We start from the raw sequence: 10,729 nt of genomic DNA, 5'->3' as shown, positions 1-10,729 counted from the left end.
CCTAAACCTAACCCTCATCCTAACCCTCACCCTAACACTAACCTTCACCCTAACCCTAACCCTAACCCTCAACTTTACCCTAACCCTAACTCTCACCCTAACCCTAACCCTAACCCTCACCCTCAACCTAACCCTCACCCTCACCCTCACCTTCAGCCTAACACTAAGCCTCACCCTAACCCTGACCCTAAGCCTCACACTCACCCTAACCCTAAGCTTAATCCTAATCCTAACACTAACACTAAACATCACCCTCAGCCTAACCCTCACCTTAAGCCTAAATCTAAAATTAATCCTAACCCTAACCCTAACCCTAACCCTAACCCTAAACCTCAATCTCACCCTAAACCTCACACTAACCCTAACACTAGTCCTCAATCTAACCTCACCCTCACCCTCACCCTTGCCCTCACCCTAACCCTAACCCTCATCCTCACCCTAAACGTCACACTAACCCTAACACTAATCCTCAATCTAACCCTCACCCTCACCCTAACACTAATCCTAACCCTCATTCTAAACCGAACCCTCACCCTTACCATAACCCTCAACCTCAGCCTAATCCTCACCTTTACCCTTACTGTCACTCCCACCCTAACCCTCACCTGAAACCTAACCCTCACGCTGACCCTAACCCTACCCCTAAACCTCACCCTCATCCTAACCCTAACTCTAACTGTAACCCTAAAACTAAACCTCACCCTATCCCTAACCTTAACCCTCACCCTCAACCTCATGCTCAGCCTAACATTAAGCCTACGCCTAACACTTACCCTAACCCTCACCCTCACCCTAGCCCTCACCCTAACCCTAAGCCTGACCCTAACCCTCATCCTAACCCTCACATAAACCCTAAACCTAACCATCACCCTAACCCTAATCCTCACTCACACCCTCACCCTCAGCCTTACCCTCAGCCTAACCCTAAGCCTAACCCTAAACCTCACACTCACCTCACCCTAACCCTAATCCAAACCCTAACCCTAACCCTAAACCTCAACCTAACCCTCACCCTAACCTTAACCCTAACACGAACCCTAATATTAACGTTCAACATAACCCTCCAACTAACCCTAAATCTAACCCTAAACTTAACCCTCACCCTAAACCTAATCCTAACCCTAAGCCTAACCCTCACCCTCACCCTCACCCTGACCCTAACCCTCACCCTAACCCTAACTCTAACACTAACACTAAACCTTACCCTCCAACTCTGCCTCACCCTTACCCTAACTCTAACCCTAAACCTCACCCTCACCCTAACCCAAACTCTAACCATAACCCTAACACTAAACCTCACATTAACCTTAAACGTAACCCTCACCCTCACAGTAAACGTAACCCTAACCCTAACCCTAACAATAACCCTAACCCTAACACTAACACTAACCCTCACCCTAAACATAAACCTCACCCTAACATTAACCTAACCCTAACACTAAATTTCACACTAACCCTATCGCTCACCCTAGTCCTAAACCTCATCCTAACCCTAACCCTAACTCTAACCCTCACCCTCTCCCTAGCCCTCACCCTAACCCTAATTCTAACCCTCACTCTCACCATAACCCTAACCCTCATCCTCACCCTATACCTGACACTAACCCTAACCCTAACCCTAATACTCAATTTAACCATCACCCTAACCTTAACCCTAATCATAAACCTAACCATAACCCTCAACCTTATCTTAACCCTCAACCTCAGCCTAAACTTTTCCCTTACCATCATCCTCACCCTAACCCTCACCCTAACCCTAAACCACATCCTAACCCTCACCCTAACCTGAAAACTAACCATCATCCTAACCCTAATCCTCACCCTCAACCTCATTCTCAGCCTATCCCTAAGCCTAAGCCTAACCCTTACTCTAACCGTCACCCTCAACCTAGCCCTCAACCTAACCCTAATCCTAACCGTATCCCTCATCCTAACCCTCACTGTAACCCTAACCCTAACCCTAAACCTCACCCAAACACTAACCCTAACAATCACCCACACCCTAGCCCTCACCCTAACCTAATCCTAACCCTAATCCTCATCCTAACCCTCACCCTAAACCTAACCCTAACCCTCAACCTAATCCTACCCTTCATGCTCACCGTAACCCTAACCCTAACCATCACGCTAACCCTAAATTTTAACCCAACCCTAACTCTCACCCTAACCCTACCCCTAAATCTCACCCTAACCCTAACCCTCACCCTCACCCTCACCCTCAGCCTAACCCTAAGCCTAACCCTAACCCTAACCCTCAACCTAACCTTCACTCTCACCCTAACACTTACCCTAATCGTATTCCTAACACTAAGCCTAACCCTCACCCTCACCCTAACCCTCATCCTGTACCTTACCCTTATCCTAATCCTAACACTAAAACTCATCCTAACCCTCACCCTAACCCTAACCCTAACGCTCACCCTAAACCGAAACCTAACCCTCTCCCTCATTCTCGGCCTAAGCCTAATCCTACCCGTACCCCTAACGCTCACCCTAACCCTAACCCTAACACTGACCCTAAGTCTATCCCTAAATCTCACCCTCACCCTAACCCTAAACCTCACCCTAACCCTAAACTTAAACCTCACCCTCACACTAGCCCTCACCCTAACCCTAATCCTAACCCTAACCCTCATCCTAACCCTCACCCTAACACTAATTCTTACCCTCACCCTCACCCTCACACTAACCCTAAACCTAACCCTAACCCTCAACCTAACCCTAACGCTTACCCTCACTGTAACTGTTACCCTAACCCTCACCCTAACTCGAATCCTCACCATCACCCTCACCATATCCCTAACCATCACCCTAACACTAACATTCACCTTATACCTCACCCTCACCCTAAACCTAAACCAAAGACTAAAACTCACCCTAACCCTAACACTAACCCTAACCCTCATCCTCACAATAAACCTCACCCTATACCTTACCCTCTCCCTAACACTAACCCTAACCATAATCCTCAACCTCAACCTCACCTTCACCCTCACCCGAACCGTCACTCTCACCCTCACCCTCATAATTAACCCAACCCTCAAACTTTCCCTAAACAACACCCAAACCCTAACCCTCAACCTAACCCTAACCCTAACCCTCACCCTAACCCTAACCCTCACCCTCATGCTAATCCTCACCATAACCCTAACCCTGACCAAAAAGAAACTCTCACCCCAACCCTCACACTAACCCTCACCCTCACCCTAGCCCTCACCCTAAACCTAACCCAAACCCTAACCCTCACCTTCACCCTAACTCTCACCCTAACCCTTACCGTCATCCTAACCCTAACCCTAACCCTAATTATAACCCTCACACTAACCATAAACCTCACCCAATCCCTAATGCTAACCCTAACCCTAAGCTTCACCCTCACACTGACCCTCACCCTCACCTTAACCCTAACCCTATTCCTAATCCTAACCCTCACAATCACCCTCAACCTAAACCTAACCCTAACACTAACCCTCACCCTCACCGAACACTCACCCTCACCCTAAACATTACCCTAACCCTAACCATCACCCTAACCTTAACCTCAGCTTAACCATCACCCTAACCCTAACCCTAACCATAACACTTACCCACACCCTAAACCTCACCCTCATCCTCACTCTAACCCTAATCCTTACCATAATCCTAACCCTAATTCTCACCCTAACCCTCTCCCTAATCCTAACTGTAAACCTAAACCTCACCCTCATCCTAACCCTTATGCTCACCCGAACACTCATCCTCACCCTAAACCATACTCTCACAATGAACATCACCCTATCCCTAACCCTCAACCTAACCCTAACCCTAACCCCCACACTAACCCTAAACCTCACGCTAACCCTCACCCAAACCCTTACCCACAACCTAATCCTATCCCTCACTCTCACCCTTACCTCACCCTAACCCTTACCCTCACCCTAACCCTCATCCTAACCCTCACCCTAACCCTCACCCTCGCCCTAACACTCACACTAACCTTTACCCTCACCCTCACCCTAAACCTCATCCTAACCTTTACACTGACCTTAACCCTACCCTAACTTTAAAATTAAACCCTCACAGTAACCCTAAACCTAACCCTCAACCTAACCCTGATCCTGACCCTAAAACTAAACCTAACCGTCTCCCGAACCCTAACTCTAAACCTCACACTAACCCTAAACCTATCCCTCAACCTAACCATAACCCTACCCATAAAACTCACCCTAACCCTAACCCTCACCCTCACCCTCAGGCTAACTCTTTTACTAACCCTAACCCACCCTCACCCTCAACCTATCCCTAAACCTATCACTAACCCTCACCCTAACCCTAACCCAAACCCTATACCTCACCGTCACCATAACCCTAACCCTAATCCTCACACTAAACCTCACCCTAACCCTTACCCTCAACATAAACCTAACGCTAACCCTAATCTTCACCCTAAACCTAACACTCACCCGCACCCTATCCCTGACCCTCACCGCAACCCTCACCCACACCCTAACACTCACACTAACCCTAACCCTAACCCTATTCCTAAACCTATGCCTCACCATAAACTCACCTTTACCCTACACCTAACACTAACCCTCACCCAAACCCTCACCCTAACCATCACCCTCACCCTAAACCTCACCCTAACACTAACCCTACCCTTCACCCTAACCCTTAGACCAACCCTAGTCCTAATCAAATCCCTCAAGTAACCCTAATGCTACCCATAACCCTCACCCTCACACTAACCCTAAAGCTAACACTAACACTCAACCTAACTCTAATCCTCACCCACACCCGGGCCCTCACCCTCACCTTAACACTCACCCTCACACTAAACATCACCCAAACCCTAACACTCACCCTAACCCTAGCCCTAAACCTCATCCTAACCCTAACCCAAAACCTAATCCTCAACCTCACCCTATTCCTCACCATAACCCAAAACCTTGGCTAAAAGAAACCCTCAAACTAAAACTCACACTAACACTCACCCTCACCCTAGCACTCACCCTAATCCTAACCCTAACCCTAAACCTCACCCTCACCCTAAACCTCACTCTAACCCTTACCCTTACACTAACCCTAACCCTAAATATAACAATAACCCTCACAGTAACCATTACCCTCACTTCAAACCTAAACCTAACACTAACCCTAACCCTGACCCTCAATTTAACCTTACCCATAACCCTAACTCTAACCCTAAACCTCAACCTCAACCTAACCCTAATCCTAACACTAACTTTAACCCACACCCTAACCCTAACCCTAACCCTCGCCATAACCCTAACCTCAGCTTAACCCTAACCTGCTGGAAAGGAAACCCTCACCCTCAACCTCACTCTAATCCTCACCCTAACCCTAACCCTGACATAAACGGAACCCTCACCCTCACCCTCACACTCCCCCTCACCCACACCCTAACCCTCACCCTAACCCTAACCCTCATCCTTACCTTTACCCTCACCCTAACCCTAACCCTCACCGAAACTTTACCCTGACCCTAAACCTAACCCTCACACTAACACTAAACCTAACCCTCAATGTAACCCTTATCCTAATCCTAAACCTAACCCCAACCCTCACCCTAACCTTAACCCTAATCCTAAGCCTAACCCTCACACTAACCCTAACCCTAACCCTCAGCCTAACGCTCATCCTAAACCTAACCCTAACCCCAACCCTCACCCTAAACCTAACCCTAACCCTAACACTCACGCTAAACCTAACCCTCACCCTCAACCTCAGGCTAACTCTAATATTAACCCTAATACTAACACTCACCGTCACCCTAACTCTAACCCTAAACCTAACCCTAACACTCACCCTCACCCTCACCCTAACCCTAAACCTATCCCTAACCCTCACGCTAACCCTAAACCAAACCCTATACCTCACCCTCAACCTCACCCTAACCCCAACCCTAACATTAAGCCTCACACTAAACCTCACCCTAATCCTTACTCTCACCATAAACCTGACTCTAACGCTAAACCTCAACCTCAACCTAACCCTCACCCATACACTTACCCTGACCCTCACCCCAACACTAACCAACACCCTAACAATCTTCCTAACCCTAAACCTTACCCTACCCTTCACCCAAACAATCATACTAAGCCTAACCCAAATCCTAACCATCAACCTAACCCTAACCCTAGCGCTAACCCTCACCCTCACACTAACCCTAAACCTAATGCTAACATTCAACCTAACACTAATCCTCACCCACACCCTCACTCGAACCCTCACTCTCACCGGAAACCTCATCCTCACCCTAACACTCACCCTCATGCTAAAAATCACCTAAACCATAACCCTCACTCTAACCCTTGCCCTAACCCTCACCCTAACCCTAACCCTCACCCTCAACCTAATCCTCACCATAACACTGAAGCCTGGCTAAAAGAACCCCTCACCCTTACCCTCACACTTACCCTCACCCTCACCCTAATCCTAACCCTAACCCTAAAACTCACCTTCACCCTAAACCTCATTCGAACCGTTCCCCTCACCCTAACCCTAACCATAACCATAACCATAACCCTCACAGTAACCGTAATCCTCACCCTAACCCTAAAACTAACCTTAACCCAAACCCTCACCCTCACCCTCAACTTCAGCCTAACCCTAACCCTAACCCTATTCCCAATCCTAACCCTCAGCCTCACCCTAACCCTCACCCTCCCCCTAAACATCGTCTAACACTAAACCTCACCCTAACCCTAAACCTAACCGTCACCCTAACCCTAACCTCAGATTAACCCTATCCTTGACGTAAATGAAAACTTCACCCTCACCTTCATCCTCACCCTAACCCTAATCTTAACCTTCACCCCAACCCTAACCCTCGCCCGAACACTAACCCTCATCCTCATCCTCACCCTAATACTAACCGTAACTCTAATCCTAAACCTCACCCTCACCCTAACCTTCACACTAACCCTCACACTCACCCTCACGCTAACCCTAATCCTAACCCTCACAGGAACCCTAACCCTCACCCTAACCCTAACCCTCACCTTAACCCTCAACCTCACCCTAATCCTCACCCTAACCTAACCTTAACACTTGCCTAAACTAACACCTCACTCTCACCCTCACCCTAACCCTCACCCTCAGCCAAGCCCACACCCTAAACCTAACCCTCACACTAACATTAACACTAACCCTCAGCCTAAAACTTATCCTAACCCTAAATCTAAAACTAACCTTCACTCTAACCAAATCCTATACCTAACCTTAACCCTAAACCTCACACTAACCCTAACCCTAACCCTCAGCCTAACGCTGACCTAACCCTAAACCTAACATTAATCCTCACCCTAAAACTAACCCTAACCGTAACAATCACCCTAACTCTAAACCTCACCCTCAACCTCACCCTCACCCTCCGCCTAAACCTAGTACTAACCCTATTCCTAACCCTCACCCTCAACCTAACTCTAACCCTAAACCAAACTCTCCCCCTCCCTCTCAACCTTAATCTAATCCTCACTCTAACCCTAATCCTCACCCTCAACCTCACCCTCAACCTCAGCCTAACCATAGTCCTTAACCTAATCCTAACCCTTAACCTACCCCTGACCCTAACCCTAACCCTAACATTAACCCTAACCCTCACCCTCACCATAGTCCACACCCTAACCCTAACCCTAAACCTAACCCTCACACTAACCTAACCCTAACCCTCAGCCTAATGCTCATCCGAACCCTAAACCTAAAACTATCCTTCACCCTAACCAAACCCTAACCCTAACCCCAACCCTCACACTAACCCTAACCCTAACCCTCAGCCTAATGCTCATCCTAACCACAACCCTAACCCTAAACTTCAACCTAACCCTCATCCTAAGCCTAACCCTATCACTAACCCTAACCCTGACCCTCAATTTAACCCTACCCATAACCCTAACTCTAACCCTAAACCTCAACCTCACCCTAACCCTAATCCTAACACTAACCCTAAACCTCACATTAATTCTCACCATCACCCTCACCCTCACCTTAAACATCACCCTAACCTTAACCCACACCCTAAACCTAACCCTAACCTTCACCGTAACCGTAACTTCAGCTTAACCCTAACCTGATGTAAAGGAAACCCTCACTCTCAACCTCACCCTAATCCTCACCCTAACCCTAATCCTGACATAAACGAAACCCTCACCCTCACACTAAACCTCACCCTCACCCTAGCCCTCACCCTCACCCTTACAGTAAACATCAACCTCACCCTCAACCTCACCCTCAGCCGAAACTTAACTCTACCCTAACCCTAACCCTCACCCTCACCCGCAACCTCACCCGCACCCTAACCCTAACAATAACCCTAACCCTCACCCTAAAACTAAACCTCAACCTCACCCTAACCCTAATCTTAACCCTAACTCTAATCCTAACCCTCACCCTCACCCTAACCCTTACCGTAACCTTTACACTCACCTTCACCTAACCTTCACACTAACACGAAACCTCACCCTAACCGTAACACTAACCCTAACCCTTACCCTCGCAATCACCCTAACCCTAAGACTTACCCTCACCCTAACCCTAACCCTAACAGTAACCCTAACCCTAAACCTAGTCCTCACACTAACCCTAACCCTCACCCACAACTTAACCCGAACTCTCACCCGAACCCTCACCCTAACACTAACCCTAAACCTAACCCTTACACTCCCACTAAACCTAACCCTCACCCCAACTGTATCACTACCAATCAGCCTAAACCTCACCCTAACCCTAAAGCTAACCCTAATCCTCACCCTATCCATAAACCGAACCCTCACTCTCACACTCAACATAGCCCTCACCCTAACCCTATCCCTCAACCTAACCCTAACCCTGACATTAACCATAACACTCACCCTAACCCTAAACATCACCCTCACACTCACCCTCAGCCTAACCCTACCCCTAACACTAATCCTAAACCTAACCCTCACCCACACCCTCACCCTAACTCAAACCCGACCCAAAACCATAACCCTCCCCCTCACGCTCACCCTCAACTGAAGCCTCACTCTCACCCTAATGCTCTGCCTCAACTTAACCCTAACACTAACCTTCACCCTAACCCTAACCCTAACCCTCACCCTCAAACTCACACTAACCCTAACCCTCACCATCACCCTAACCCTAACCCTAACCATAACCATAACCCTCACGCTAATCCTAACCCTAACCCTCCCCTTACTCGAACCTTAACACTCACCCTCACCCTAAACATCACCCTAACAATAACCCTCACCCTATTCCTAACCCTAACGCTCACACTAACCATAACCCTCAACTTAACCTTCAACCTCATCCTAATCCTCACCCTAATCATACCCTAACCCTTACTTAAACTAAACCCTCTCCCTCACCCTAACCCTAACCCTAAACCTAACCCTCACACTAACCGAAACCCTAACCCTCAGCCTAACGCTCATCCTAACCCTAACCCTAACCCTAATCCTTACCCTAACCCTAACCATAACCCTAATCCTCATCCTAACCCTAACCATAACCATAACCCTCACCCAAATCCTAACCCTCACCCTCACCCTCACTGTAAGCCTAAGCCTAACCCTAACCCTAATCCTAAAGCTAACCCTCACCCTCACCCTAAACCTAATCCTAACCGTAACCCTCACCCTCACCCTCACCCCAACCCTCAACCTAAACCTAAACTGCAACCTCACCCTAAACCTAACCTTAAACATCACCCTCATCCTCACCCTCATGCTTACCCTAACCCTAATCCTCATACTAACCCTCACCCTCACCCTAACCCTAAACCTAATCCAAACACTAAACCTAACCCTCACCCTCACCCTAACTCTAACACTATACCTAACCCTACCCCTAACCTTCACGCTAACCCTAACCCTAATGCTCCCTCTCACCCGAACCTTCACCCTCACCCTCACCCTTAACATCACCCTAACATTAACCTAAACCTAATCGTAAAGCTAACGCTCACCCTATCCCTAACCCTCACCTTAACGCTCAACCTCACCCTAATCCTCACTGTAACCAAACCTTAACCCTTACCTAAACTAAACCCTCAACCTAACCCTCACCCTAACCTTAGCCCACACACTAACCCTAACGCTAAACATAACCCTCACACTAACCCTAAACTTATCCCTCAGCCTAAACCTTCTCCTAACCCTAAACCTAAAACTAACCTTCACCCTAAACAAACCCTAACCCTAACCCTAACCCTCACCCTCAACCTCAACCTCAACCTCAGCCTAAACCTAGTCTTAACCCTAATCCTAACCCTCACCCTCACCCTTACTCTAACACTAAACCTAACACTCACCCTCTGCCTCCCACTCACCATAACCCTCACCCTAACCCTAAACCTCACCCTCAACCTCACCCTCAAACTTAGCCTAACCCTAGTCCTATCCCTCACCCTATACCTCACCCTCAACCTAACTCTAAACCTAACCCTAACCCTCACCCTCACCCTCACCCTCACCTCACCATAACCCTATCCCTCACCATCAACCTACACCTGACTCTAACACTTGCCCTCACCCTAACCCTCACCCTAACCCTAACCGTGATCCTAACCGTCACCCAAATGCTCAACCTAACCCTAACACTAAACCTATCCCTCACCCTCAGTCTAACCCTCACACTAACGCTTACCCTCACACTAAACCTAATCCTCACACTAACCCTATACCTAACCATAACCCTAACCCTCAACTTAACCCTCACCTTAATCCTAACCCTGAACCTAACC

The sequence above is a fragment of the Dipodomys merriami genome, unplaced genomic scaffold (assembly GCF_024711535.1).
Source record: "Dipodomys merriami isolate MVZ:Mamm:240054 unplaced genomic scaffold, mDipMer1.0.p SCAF_65, whole genome shotgun sequence".
NCBI lineage: Eukaryota > Metazoa > Chordata > Mammalia > Rodentia > Heteromyidae > Dipodomys > Dipodomys merriami.
This window is presented reverse-complemented; position numbering follows the sequence as displayed.